Source organism: Rhinopithecus roxellana, chromosome 12 (assembly GCF_007565055.1).
Source record: "Rhinopithecus roxellana isolate Shanxi Qingling chromosome 12, ASM756505v1, whole genome shotgun sequence".
NCBI lineage: Eukaryota > Metazoa > Chordata > Mammalia > Primates > Cercopithecidae > Rhinopithecus > Rhinopithecus roxellana.
The window spans coordinates 65,418,953-65,434,304 of record NC_044560.1 but is presented as its reverse complement, the minus strand read 5'-3'; positions in this window follow the sequence as shown (position 1 = coordinate 65,434,304).

Sequence of the window (15,352 nt, the reverse complement as noted above, 5' to 3'; positions counted from 1 at the left end):
CTTGCCCCGATCCTACCCTTGGAGAAGAAGATGCACATCCAAAATCCTCATTTGAAACTTCCAGACAGAAAGCCCAGCATTTGGAGAGTCTCTCTGGACAGCTTTAAACACAATTACAGAAAAGAAAGCAATGTGAGTAGGAGACAGAAATGGAAGATAACATGCAAGTTGGGACACCTGTGTTTGCTAGCATTTTTACTCTCCAGAACACATTTTTAATGTCTTATTTGATTTGTCCCATACTGCTCTCTGAAGTTTGAAATCTTTGATATTCAGAAAACATGAAGACTCAGAGAAGAAAAGTGATATGTTAGCATGCTTTGTAAATAGTACAGCCAGAACTCCTTTTATGTAAAAATCCATGGTACTTTCTACATTTTCCCATGGGTGAATTTTAGCCAAAGTTTCAATATGAAACCTGAAATCATCAAAAAGATTATGGTTAAATTAGACGTACTGTTGACCCTTGAACAACAAGGTTTGAACAAAGGGGATCTGCTTCTATGCAGATTTTCTTCTGCCTCTGCCATCCCTGAGACAGCAAGACCAATCCCTCCTCTGCCTCCCCCCTCCTCAGCCTACTCAGTGTGAAGATGATGAGAATGAAGACCTTTATGATGCTCTACTTCCACTTTATAAATAGTATATATTCTCTTATGATTCTAATATTTTTTCCTCTAGCTTACTTTAATGTAGTAATGTAGTATACAATACATATAACCTGAAAAATATGTGTTAATTGACTGTTTATGTTATTAGCAAGACTTCCAAGGAACAGCAGGCTACTAGCAGTTAAGTTTTGGGGGAGTGAAAAATTATACACATATTTTTGACTGAACTGTAGGTCAGCCTCCCTAACCTTTGCGTTGTTCAAGGATCAACTATATATACATATCTAATTTTGAGATAACACACTGGTTAGTATATATATCAGTACTAGCCACAATGTATTATGTCAGTATTTGTTGAACAAATATAACTACATATACTTGTCATGCCTAGTCTTGTTTCTATGGAAAAAAGATTTTCATTTAACTGTAGGCACAAAATATGTCTTGCTGTATCACAGGGGGTAGCGTCTTCCCTAGTGACATTGGAACAGTCTCCACAAAACAGTACACAGAGGGGTGCAGACAGCATAAACTTGGTAACACTTAAGGAAAGAGACTGTATACCTCTGAGTAAATGAATGGCACATGTGTTACACGTCTCCTTCCGTGTTCTGGCATGGATTACACTATTGCCATGAGCAAAGAAGGAGATGGTATAATGTGAATGCCATGTATTTGCTATTATGATTTTTTTTTTTTTTTTTTTGAGATGGAGTGTCACTCTGTTGCCCAGGCTGGGGTGCAGTGGCGCAATCTCGGCTCACTGCAAGCTCTGCCTCCTGGGTCCACGCCATTCTCCTGCCTCAGCCTCCCAAGTAGCTGGGATTGCAGGGACCCGCCCGCACACCTGGCTAATTTTTTGTATTTTTAGTGGAGATGGGGTTTCACCATGTTAGTCAGGATGGTCTCGACCTCCTGACTTCGTGATCCACCCACCTCGGCCTCTCAAAGTGCTGGGATTACAGGCGTGAGCCACCGCACCTGGCTGCTATTATGAATTTTAACACTAGAGAAGTCCTGTGTTAACTATTTACTAAGTATGTTGACAGCATTCTTTGTGATTTACCACACAGGTGAGTTCAGAATCCTTAACACAGCACTCAGCTATCAATGCCAATGAATAAGATTTTGCATCACAGTGGAAATCTGCTCACCACTCCTTTTGTAGATGTTCTGAATTAGGTGCCAGAAGTCAATTGTCTCATTATTAAGATGGGTTCTAAAGTGATTCATTTTTGTGACACTTAATGACTGTTAGTTGAGGTCTAGCTGTATGGTGAAAAATGTTGATGACAATGTTGTCTACAGAAAGGATAGTCAACTTATATTAACTGTGAGTTATACTAGGAGCAATACTTAATTCATTTGGACTTTATTTGGTCATCTGCTTTTTATATTTAATTTCATTTCTTTTGACCCGGATGAAATAAAAACAACCACCATGAAGTTCAATCTCATTTATTTGACTGGACATGGCATCTAGAGATAAAATGAAAATAAATTATTTTCTTATTTTTTTTTTTTTTTTTTTTTGAGACGGAGTCTCGCTCTGTCGCCCAGGCTGGAGTGCAGTGGCGGGATCTCAGCTCACTGCAAGCTCCGCCTCCCGGGTTCACGCCATTCTCCTGCCTCAGCCTCCCGAGTAGCTGGAACTACAGGCGCCCGCCAGGTCGCCCGGCTAGTTTTTTGTATTTTTAGTAGAGACGGGGTTTCACCATGTTAGCCAGGATGGTCTCGATCTCCTGACCTCGTGATCCGCCCGTCTCGGCCTCCCAAAGTGCTGGGATTACAGGCTTGAGCCACCGCGCCCGGCCGAAAATAAATTATTTTCCATTAATCTTATTAATGGTTAATTCAAATGATTCCCCTATTTTTTACAATTTAATTTCTTAAGGAGTATTTCTGCAAAAATTGAGTTCCAAATTTATTTTAGAATCGTAAGGCATTTCTCAGAGACATTTTCTGTTTGCTACCTGTTTCACATTTGTGGTTCAATGTCTATTTTTGCTTTCATCTGTGTTCTATTCTGATATAGTCATTAGACATAGCTTGAACACGGAGAGTAAGCAGCCTAGCCAAATGTGAAGAATCCTGACACTGAAGTCAAATAGAAAAACTGAATTTGAGATTTGTGACTTAATACAGGTAGATAGTGTTTCCCCAACTTCGAAATCAGTTATTTTCTACAAGTTTCCTAGTGAATTAGTTGTTTGAACATTGTAGTTAGATTTTTTTTTTTTTTTTTTTTTTGAGACGGAGTCTCGCTCTGTCGCCCAGGCTGGAGTGCAGTGGCCGGATCTCAGCTCACTGCAAGCTCCGCCTCCCGGGTTCCCGCCATTCTCCTGCCTCAGCCTCCCGAGTAGCTGGGACTACAGGCGCCCGCCACCTCGCCCGGCTAATTTTTTTTGTATTTTTTAGTAGAGATGGGGTTTCACTGTGTTAGCCAGGATGGTATCGATCTCCTGACCTCGTGATCCGCCCGTGTCGGCCTCCCAAAGTGCTGGGATTACAGGCGTGAGCCACCGCGCCCGGCCTGTAGTTAGATTTTTAAAACTAATTTCTAAAGTCGAATTAACATATAATATAGGTTTGGGAGTTTATATGTTATGAGAAAAAGGCAATTGCTATGGTCTGAACGTTTGTGTCCTCACCAAATTCGTATGTTAAAATCCTAACCCTCGAGGGGATGGTGTTAAAAGGTGGTTACTTTGGGAGGTAATTAGGTCATGGGGACAGAGCCCTCATGAAGGAGATTAGGGCTCTTATAAAACCTGCTCAAGAGAGACCCCTCACCCCTTTGACCATGTGAGGACACAATGAAAAGGCACTATGTATGATCCAGACAGTGGACACTCACCAGACACCAAATCTCCCAGTGCCTTGATCTTGACCTTTTCAGCCTCCAGAACTGTGTAAAACAAATTTCTGTTCTTTATAAGCCACCCAGTCTGTAGCATATTTTGTTATAGCTGAATGAACTAAAACAGCAATCATAAGGTAACATAATAATTGAATAACATAGTATTTTATTTATTTTGAATATGTATGACAATAAAATATTCACTCAAAGAGGAAAAAGAAATAGCTGAGATAGTTTATAAAACTTCTGAAATGTAATTCAGGATATTTCTAGCAATGTTTGAGCATAAAACTTTTTAAAAATTGTATTTAATTACATTTGAAAACATGACTGTGTTTTTATTAGCATTGTTCTTAATATTTTCTGCTCAAATCAGGGCCATTTCTGAAACGTGTAGAAAAAAACAGGAAAAGGAATAGTAATTTTAATCAGGCAATTGGAGAAGAGTTGGAAGTGAGAAAGAAAGGTGAAGGATGATTAAAAATATTCGTCAGTTTCCCTCAGGTGAAATCAACAAAGTTTTATGTGATGAAAGAGAGAAAAGCAGAACATCTTCAATGTATAACATCCTTAGTTGAGAAGAGAGGAGATGTTGAGAGAAAGATACTGGATTACAGTTCATAGTATAGCCATGGTTGATATCATTGGCCTAGGATGAGTTGCTATGTCTCAAAAGAGTGATGAAGATAATTTAGAAGCCAACAGAAATGACTATATATTAACTGTTTACATCTAATGAATGTGTCTAGCAGTTAAGCTTCATAACCCACTAAATGTCTGCATTTCTAAAAACACACAATGAATAGGTCAGTTCGTATTTTTGTGCATCTATGGAAGAATTGGAGAGTAGATCACTTAAGGCCCCTAGTGGAGCCTTAAAACAGTTCGTTTGCCAACACCTAGGAACATTCAGCGTGACACCAAACACATTTCCAGGTTAGGTTGAATTACTGCAATGTTGATCTCTTCTTAAAAATTTTTTACTCCACCACAGTTTCCTTGGTGATGACTAGTACTGTTCAAAAGCTTTCATCTTTTTCTCCAGAACAAAAATCTGGTGTTTGTTTATGAGTTTATTATCTTTGGTCCAGTATAAGCTTACTGAGGTGCCTTTTGGTTGTCCCTATGTTTCTTGGGAGCACCAGGCAGTTGTCCGACATGAATGGCTGCATCTTTCATGTGTGATTTACAGGAAAATTTCTTCCAAAATATCAGAGACTTAACATCACATCTGCATATTGCAATCATTCTCTGTCGACTTTTACTGCCTCTAATAAGCTATTTATTAATAATCTAATAATTCACGTAAATGTATTATTAAATTTCTATTCATTGCATTCATTTTGTTTCGTATACTCTATGTTTCATGCCAAAATACATAGAGAGATATGACTTAGGTGCATAAGTATCTTAAGAAGATAGTGAATATAATCTAAATTAATTTTTTAAAAAAGAATCTATACCTGCTATCTGGGTATTCATGGTTCATCTTATAATACCTCCTTATTAAAGCAAAAAGTAAGTAATGTGATTTTGTTCAAGTCTAATTATTTTGAGCCTGTTTTCTGACTGTGAAGGCTCAACAGTGAAATGGTCTTGACATACAGAACACAGCTTCCATATTATATTTTATTTAAAGAATTTCTGAACAGTCAAGAACACCAAGGTCTTGAGATAGATTATTTGTTTCACATTTTCTGAGCAGAAGTTTCCTTTTTTAAAAAAAGAACAGTTCTACCAAAATAAAGTCAGAGAAGCAATGCCTTCTTATCTCAGTAACAAGTTGTTAACTTAAAGATATAATTGTATTTCCATATGTTGTAAATAGATGTTCTAAAATAGTGTGATAAAGAAGAAATTTTCCTTGGTATAGTTGGAAGACAGGAATTGTTTCTATTATATTAATTAAATATCACTGGATAAAAGTAGAGTCTGTATATGCAAACTAAAATATGGATTGATCTAGCAGGTAATGATTTACTAGTGCTAAAGAGATATTAGAGCTTTCAAAAATTCTAGGGATAGGCAGGAGTGTCAGTGTGTTGACTTTGTGTGCCTGATGATTATATCAGGGCAAATGATGGAATTCTCTTTGAATAACATTCGGATGAGAGTTACAGAGGAAGGGTGAAACCAGTTGGGAGTGAAAGCCAGCCTAGATGCTGCAGCTTCTGCAGCAGTTAGGGCCACCAACTTGGCAAGGATGAGCCTACTTTCCCCAGATTTTTCCAGCTGGTGTTAACCCATTCTGTGAGCTGCAGAACAGAGCTTCTGCTTAAAGACTCTTAAGCTTTTCTTCTTTCTTATTTAGCAAATGAGTAGAAAGAATGAACACATCTTTAAAAAAAAATACCTGATAGAATTTGGTTTAATAGCTCTTAAATGATAGTAATCATTTATTTAGTGAACAAGGTAGTATTCTTCCTGTTCTTATTATTCCATGCTTTACTTAATAACGTAAAGAACCGTATTGTTGTCACTAGGAATCATTTTAAAGTCCCTTAATGGAGATGGAATGTCTTAGACATTAGCATAATGTCCTGAGCTTGCAAACCTTTTCTGTGGAAATATGGTTGCCAGTGAGCAAAGAATGAAAGCCTTTGGAATATGTAGGCAATTATATCACATGATTTGAAGTATGCTAGAATATTTCCTTAATTTTCCTAAATCCTTTTGCTATCAGCTGAGTCAAAAATTCTACTAGTGAAGAAAAATATCTTTAGTTTAAAACTTTATTTTATGTTAAAATTCTGTCTTCTTGATTTCGGGGGAGGGAATTTTTTCTATTAATTATACATAATTATTATTGGTAGAACTAATAATGATAAAAATAGAATCATGTATCAAGTGCTTTGTTATATGTCAGTCACTGGGCCCAATTTTCCATACACCTAAGTCTTTATGAAGATAACAGTAAAGAATGCCCAGGTGCAGGAGATGTTCTTCTTATCCTCATTGCATAGTTAGGGGTATTACAGAGCATTGTTAATCCCCACACTTTAGGCCACACCATTAGTGATTAAAGGCAGAATGTTCATCCCCAGAGCCCCTTTCTTTTGATCATTGTGTGCCTTGTTTATTACCTTGTTTAATCATTTTACATTGGTAAAGATAATGTCCTGTGAGAATACAGAACATAAGAATATAATTAGAATGTAAGAATGTTCCTGCCCTGGTTCATGCAGTCTCTTCCACCATTGTGTTTTGTCAATTAAAATCCTTTATAATCATCCTTCCAGGTCAGTTCAAATGTTACAGGCTTCAGGAAGTTTGCCTCAGTTCCTGCTATCCATTCTCCTCTCATTGTTGGAGTTATTTCTTTCTCTGTGCATTAAGAGGATGTGATCTGTGCCCAAATTATAGCACAGCACATTCAGCCCTACTTGATCCTGTCTATCCCATTGCTGAGCTTGTGGATTAATTTAGGAGCATAAATTGTGTTTGCGATCTTTGAATCCCCAGCCCCCAGCTCTCCTACCTATTGTAGGTACACAAACAACTATTGAACATATTCTAATTTGTTCCTCAATATTGGGTGGAGGAAGTGCAATGTTTCTTGATCTTCTCTGAGCTACACCCATCTACAAGTGGAAAATTAAATCAGTTGGAAGCGCAGGGGAGAAAGGAACACACACACACACACACACACACACACACACACAAAGCTGGCAACAAGCACACTAATGTCTGATGACTCTACATTTTTGCTGAAGAGCACAAGTTTGCTAAAGGAAAAGTGTTCGTTTGTTTCTGTGGGGACAAGTGGCATACCAAAGAGATTAAATGACCGGATCTGGAGTGCTTTTAGGCAGAGGAGAGGGCCGCTCTAAATCTCAGTTCTCTAATTTGTTCTAAGAATTAGAATAGAAAATACCTGGAATTTAAAAAGATATTTTAGCTGTAATTGTCGTAGTGTTTTCTTACTGCACAGATGACTACAGGCAAGATTCTTAGCTTTTCTGAGCTTGTTTCCTCACGTCGAATCTCCTCCTGGAGATTCTCATACTTAATTTTGAAAGGCACTGTTTATAACTGACACAAAGTATGTGCCTGATGCATGATTCTGGCTTCCCCTTTCTCTGGTCCCAATGGAATATCCCTCAATAACTATTTTAAGCAGAGAAAAAACCAGTTATCTTAGGAAGAAGTTGCCCTTTTTTAAAATAGCAACATTTTACCTTGTGCTAGATTTACAGCCAACCTTTGACAGCTTGCTTTGCTCTGATTTTTTTTTTCTGATTCTCAATTTGTTTACTTTTTAATGGCAGCTTAACTAATTGTATCTTAGACAAAAGAAAAATATTGTTTAACACTCTGTTTCAATGGCCAAGGAATATATATACCAATGTAACTTGGTTAAATGACAGCATGAAGTATGGACTCTTCAGTCGTAACATACTTCAACTCATGAAGTCACACTCTGTAGCCATCTTTCAGAGGCAAATCCAGTTTGATTTTTAGTAACATGCTTCTGAGGACTAAACAGTACAGTTCACAGAAAATTTATTATGTGAAGACACGATCCAACAGGGTCACTTTCTTTAACAAATAATGGCAAAAATTAAAAAAAAAGAAAAGAGAGAGCGATTGTAAGAGTTCATTAGTTTCAAGCAAGATTGTTTATACATTGTTAAAATCTTTGTAAACCACTTTTTGTGGGTGATAATGACCCTTTCATTTGTGAAATTTGGAGATAAAATGGTTGGTGTCTGGTGTGTCATAAAGGTTATGAACAGAATGGACATAGAATTGCTCATCAAATATCAGAGTACTTGAAAGTTTATATAACTTTATAGATTCCTAAGATGTTTGTAATAGAAACAAATGAGGATTGAGGCACATACCTGACCTTTTGAAGTTAACAAAAGTAAACTCAGTTCTCCCACAAAACATGGCAGAATATACCTGTCAAAGTTAAAAATGTACAGGGTAGCCCATCTGCCTGGAAACAACCTCTTTTTAAAAATAGAAATGAAATAACTTTTAAAAAGTGAAAACAATGATATTTTCTCTTGCATGTATAATTTGCAATTCTTAAGGGATGGGGACCCCTATGTGAATTATAACAGATCTTCAAGGGAGGCTTGTTGAATAAATGAATGAATGGAAGGAAGCATTCAGGTAAACTTCAGCAATAGGAAAGCAAGGTGATCCTGTGGATTATTATGTAATATTCCAATTCATAAATCTTAAGCAGTGGCAGCAGTTCCATTTAAACCACTAACAGGTATTATTTTATTGCAAACCAGAATGATTGCCAATAAATTAAGAAGGTAAATGTTACAAAATGTTTACCAAAATTACGTGAGGTATGTAATTTGGATGGGTAATTGATGCGTGTTGACATTTGCTTTTGCTCTTTATTTTTAGTCATTTATTTGATTTGTTAATTTTATTTACTTTTTTTTTTTACCATTGTTTTTACACGTTTTCTTTGTCTGCCTCTTGGGTGTATCTGTTGTCTTCAGGCAAAGCCCATATGTCGTGGCTGAGGATGTTGCCCCCACTAGGTTGCTGGTTGCAGCAGCTACTAGAAGAGCCGGTAGACTCGTCATCTGGGTCAGACTATTTGGTGTGTTCAGATGGACACTGCCTGTCTTTCACTGTCTTTTTCTCTAAAGAAAATATTAAATATACTGAAAACTTGAAACTTAGAAAGGTTGGAAAGGCTACATGACACAGGACCTTAGATTTGGTGGTTGCATGTGGTACATGCAAAAGGCTGCTTAATTATGAAATGATGCCAGAGTGCTACTTGAACCATTTTTTTTTTCTGGAAGGAAACTTCAAATAAATGGCAAAAAGTTATCAATTATTGAATGCAAATTCCATGAGTTCACTTGTGTGTTTGTGGTATCCTTTAAGGAATAACATTCAAAAAAGAAGCTCATCATATAAGCAGTGGGCTTTGAAGGTCTCCTTTTACTTTCCTTTTAGTTTACTAAGACATTGTGTCTTTTAGGTTCATTCCCAAGTATCCTTTGCTACATTTTTCTTTGTAGCGTTATCATCAATCCACCCAGACTGAGGCATGAGGCCTATGTTTACAAAGCACTAATGCCTTCATTTGGGCTCCCAGTCTTTCATTTTGATCTTCATACCTGCTGTTACAGAAAAAGTCCAGCTCTTTAAACAATAGAGTTTCAGACAAACATCTGTCTCCCCTCAGAAGTGTTTCTTCACAGGCCAGATAGCCAGGAAACCATTAAATTCCAAATCCAAGATTGCTTCCCAGGACAAAGCATGAAGCCAGAATCTCAAATCTATGTGAATCTCAAATCTCAAATGTGAAATGTCTGTTCACATTTTCAAACAAACAGGGTTGCCTTTTAAGGAGAGGCTAGTGCCTCTGAAAAACTTCACTTAAGAATTAATTGCATATATGAATCAAAAACAGACTAATCAACAAGTAAATGTTGAATTTTTCATAGGCTCTTGGCAATTGTTATTATAATAGACATTAAAAGACAAATACATCTATCAGTCCATTTAAATCAGTGTTATTATCCAAATTGACTTACAAACATTAAACATACCTTCCTATAAAACATAAATAACATACCCTGTTTCAGAACTTTTTGAAGGTCCTTGTGCAGCTGAAGAAATGTTTATTAATGCTTCTGGTACTTATCCAGATTTGAGCCAAGAAAAGTTGGCTTATTTATACACAATGGTCCCCAAAACTTGCCTTTCTGGAATTACAAATTCTACAATGAATCATCTGTATTGTCTGATACATTTTCTAAATTTAGGACGCAATTCATTATCTAAATCCTTGCTTATTTCAAGACTTCTGCCCTTAGTTCTTTAGTGGGTAAAAATAAAATAAAAAGTCCCTAAATGCAAGGCACAATGTAACATGATAAAAACCTCTTTGTGTTAGAAAATTACATGTCAGAACCGGGTAATCTATAATACCAATTAACCAGCAATGATAATTGTAAGTTTTTAAGAGCTAGCAAATGTGTTGCTCTTTCTCAGAGATGACTCTTTTTCATATACTTTTGACATTCTCCCCCTTTATTTTGTAAAGTCTGCTTTGTGAAAGACACAAGACTATTTATAACAATAGATGTTTTAGGAATTGGCAAACTTTTAAATCCTAGATGGAATGGCAGAATAGGCCCTCAAGGAGGGAATGGACTTTATTTATTCTTGGTGAGTTCCAAATGCACAAAAATAAAGGGCTTGCCAGTTGCCAGTGGGAAGTGAACATAATTATGACTTCACAGCTGCTTCTCCTAAAGTAAAAGGAGAGAAAAAAGGAAGAGTCATGCTTTTTTTTTGTACTGTATCTAAAAAGAATATGCACAAAGGGAATATATTTATGCCAGATATAAGAAGCCATAAAGTAATACTGTACTACCAAACTTATGCCAAGACTTTCAGAAATCTTGACTTGGTGGACTATAAATCAGATATGCATCTATACTACTCTAGCAATTAAAGCAATGTATGGAAAATTGAGTTTCTCAAATATATTCCCACTAGCTTGTTTCCCCTGATGCAAGTGGAGTGATCTTTCAGCCAAATCATCATCATCTACTTTACAGATCTGACATTTGCAAAGATCTCTTCAGAGAATTTAAAACTTGATGGATCTGACTCTATAGTGTGTGGTCTCAAGAAATGACTTTTGGAAAGTTTTGTTTGGGACCTTGAAAATTATACTGCATACATGCTATGAGATTCTCAAGGTAACTAGTTACATCTGCCAGGGCTGATATATTGTTTAATGTAGAACAGTTGTTGACATTTTTTTACGTAAATAGTGAAGTTGTAAATATTGCAGACTTTGTGGACCATATAGTCTCTATCCCAGCTATTCAACTGTGCCATTGTTGCATGAAAACAGCCTAGATAATATTTAAATGAGCAAGCAAGACTGTATTCAAATAAAACCTTACTTATAATAGCAGGCAGCAGGTGGATTTGGTTCTAGACCATCGTTTGCAGACTCTTGATCTAGAAAGTTCTAGTCATAAAGCTGGACTTGCAAAAGCCAAATAGTTATGGGAATCTTTATCAAAACAGAGGTCTTTTGTTAATGCCAGTAGAGCTTTTAAGGATAATTTAAACATATAGATATTTCCCTCAAGATGTTTTGTCAATTAGTAGTGGAGAGAAGGACACCAGCAAAGAGCAGTCCTTTCTCAAAAACACTGCAAACATACTTTGGTTACTTGCTTCCTTACAAAATCATTGTATCATGCAACTGCATACAGGAACTTAGATTGAACACAAAGCTCCATATATTTTTATCTCTATTGATCCTAGCAGATGTAACAGAAAGGAAAGATGAACAGTCAACCTGATTTCAATATAGATATTTTGTGGCAGCGAGAAAGGAGATGCCAGTTGAATCGGAATTATTTGTGAATCTGCTTGAGCAGCCTCTTGAAAAAAAAAATAATCTTTTAGTCTGCCTCCTACATTCAGAGGCTACCTTAACTTCTGAAGAAATGTTAAATTATCTGAGGGATAACTCTAGGTGAGTCAAGGGTGATACCTTTCCCTGGGTCTTCCAGTAATCTGCCATTGACCTCTATATGCCACTTAACTTCCATTTGATCTATTTCCCAATTTATAAAATAAAGGAGAATAAAGAGATGTCTATAAAGTGGTTTAAAAGCCTGAGTGAAAGGCCATCTGAAACATAGGATGGCTGAATTTCAAAGAGTCAGGAGGACACTTTGGCTATTGAGAATACATGTTAAATCATATAAGTGGACACAATAGTATTCTTGTGAATGCCACATTACTCAGCAGTATTCCAGAGGGTCAAATAGATAAGGAGGACATGAAAGTTTAATATTCAAGTTAAGCCTTTTAATTAAAATATATATGAGAAAAATATATAGAAAGAATGCATTTTGAATTGAAAGTTGTTATTTTGTGATGTCAACATAGGAACATAGACAAAAATTCACCTACACATTTTTCAAAGGCTCTTTTATATATAATCGAGGTACTCCAGTTTTTTATCTTTACAATATGTTTTAGCTACTTTTAGTCTTACTGTATTTTTTTATATAGTTCTCTTTCTATTGTTATAAGACCCAGAGTTAATGTCATAGAAGCAGCATAAGGTGGTAGAATTGTGCTGTGCTGAGTGTTAGAATCTTTGCTTTCTCTGACTTCATTTTTTCCACTAGTAAGGGCAATAATAAAAAGCTTTCAATTCTTTTAGGAGATTAAACGAGGTATTGAATGACAAAGTAGGTGCTTAACAGTTATAGATGTTCAGTAGTCAAGACACAAATTTGAGTTTGAAGGATGCTGATTCTGAGATACTCAGGCTTGGTTAATGTCTCTAATAGGAAAGAGAAAAGGTATAATTAATTGCAGTTTTCCCAACGAAGAGAGCATTGGCATGACAATTTTCACTGTGTATTAATGATGTCATTGCAAGGTATTTACCATTTTTGTCCCCATCCCCAAATGCCAGTAGCCTCCTGCTGTGGTCAAAGAATATTCTTTCATTTTTCTAAATACACTCAGCCCTCTGCATCCCTTGGTTCCACATGGTTCAAACAACCATGGCTTGAAAATATTAGAAAATTTTGCATCTATATGAACATGTATAGACTATTTGTTTCTTGTCATTATTCCCTAAACAATACAGTGTAACAAATATTTACATAGAATTTACATGTATTAGGTATTAAAAGTAATCTAGAGATGATTTAAAGGAAAGGGGAGAATGTGTATAGGTTATATGCAAATACTATACCTTTTTTATGTCGGGGACTTGAGCAACCATGGATTTTGGTATCCAAGGGAGGTGCTGGAACCATGCCCTCATGGAGATCAAGGCACAACTGTTACCTCTTTAGAAGGGGTCAATACAAAAACTGGATGATCATCTAAAACACTTGTGAATTCAGTGGGCAAAGTATTATTTTGGCATTAGAAAACTTGCTGGCATACCTGAACTCTCCTCAATGACCTGGAATCTGCTTAGAGACTAGGGCAGAGAATAAGATGGGAAATTTTATAAATTAAAGTCAATACTCAAAAATAACTAACAATCAAAAGGATCCACATCCCCCCACTGCCACTCACACCCCCACCTGGTTCAGCAACATAGAGCCATGGCAAAATGGTCACAAGTCCCTATATCTCACTAATGACAGAGACTCAAAGGAAGCCTGGCAGCTTAGGGCTGGTGACAGGTTATCAGAGTTGGAGGGCCCATCGTTTGCTGGTTGACTTTAGATGAGCTTCTTTACAAACAAGGGGTACATAGGAGGTTGTGGGTCAGAATCAAAAGGAAGTTCTCTTGCTCTATGTAGAGAGGTGTGTTGTTTATCAAAGGAGAAGAAGAGAAGGAAAGACGATTGGATTTAGAAGATTATTTAATTGCATGCAACAACTGTAGAAGTATTGAAGTTTTTGTCCCATTTAATAGATGGTAAAAATAAGATGGTTTTAGTGCTCATACTGCTTCAGGGTGGGTACAGGGGAAGATTTGATTAAGAATTTTTGAATAAATTTTTCTTTCACCTGATTGCTTTGATTCTGCTATGAATAAGCTGAGAATTGCTTAGGAGAATCTGTGCAGGCTGCCTTGAAACAGAAATGCAAGACTGATTGGTATAGGGAAAAATATGCCAGCTGCCTGTACTAACAGCACCCATTCATTGGGATTTTAGTATGCACAATGTTATTGTGTAACTGAGTCTTTATTATAAGAATCATAAGATGTTTGTTTTGTTTAGTTTTATCTTTTCCTTGCTTTTTTCTACCTCCATGCATGCTTGCTTGCACATAGTCATTTTGGTAGAAGGTAGTCACTGGTAATTGACTAACTTCATATCCTTACACCCCTGGCCTGCAAGATTGATAAAAAAAAAAAAAAAAAAAAAAATTATATATATATATATATATATATTATTTTTTTGGAGAAGAGAAATGAATCTTAGGTCACACAAACCTTGATGACATCCAGAAGTTTGATCAGGTCAAGAGACACAGACAGCTTTGGTTTTCGGGGTATCCCATCTCCTGGATACCTACCTGACTCATAGAAGGCCCCACTTATGTGTAAAGGAAGGTTGGACTTGAGAGACTGTCTTTCCTGCCCTCTCACTTTGGCCAAATTGAATAAACCTTTATGCTGATGTGTCAATGTTTGGCTTACTGTGCATCAGGTATGTGAACCTAAATTTTGACGTTAGGTAACAATTATCCAAAGCATTTTATATACTTAGTCCTTCTACTCTGCACAATAAATCCATAAGGTTGATATTTTCATTATCATCTCCATCTTCAGACGAAGACATAGAATTTGTAATGCCAAATACCTTATTGAAATCACAGTCAATAAGAGAAAGAAGCTGGAATTTAACCAGGGCTCCTTACTCGGGGCTCATACCTAGCCTGGTGGGAGTGCTAGGGAAGGAGGGCAGAAAGGCAAGTCCCATGCGAGCAGAGCGGAGTGATTCCAGGATGGATCAATTGGCATCCATAGGACTTCTTGAGATGCTGAATGCAGAGGCCTTGAGAAGCCCACACTTTCTAGATTATGTACATGCCCAGACCCAGTGGATATCTATTTAGTTTTGATTAAAACCCTCCCTTCTCTAGAAAGGGAATGTGAGTCTGTATCACCTACAATAAGACAAATCAACAGATGAGATTATCTGCATGGCCCTTTAAGGAACCTTCCCCACCTCCCTACTCTGTTATACTCTACCTACAGGATGAGACTTTCAAAGGAACATCGTTTCCCCTTGACTCAGACAGATAAAAGAAATCTGACTCCTAGTCACCAGGAAACAAGAAGTCTCCTCCACAGTCTTTTGACCTTTTGTTCCTCCAAGAAGGCCCACATGTCACTGCTTTGCCGCTTGAGGCCATTAAACCCATTTCGATCCTT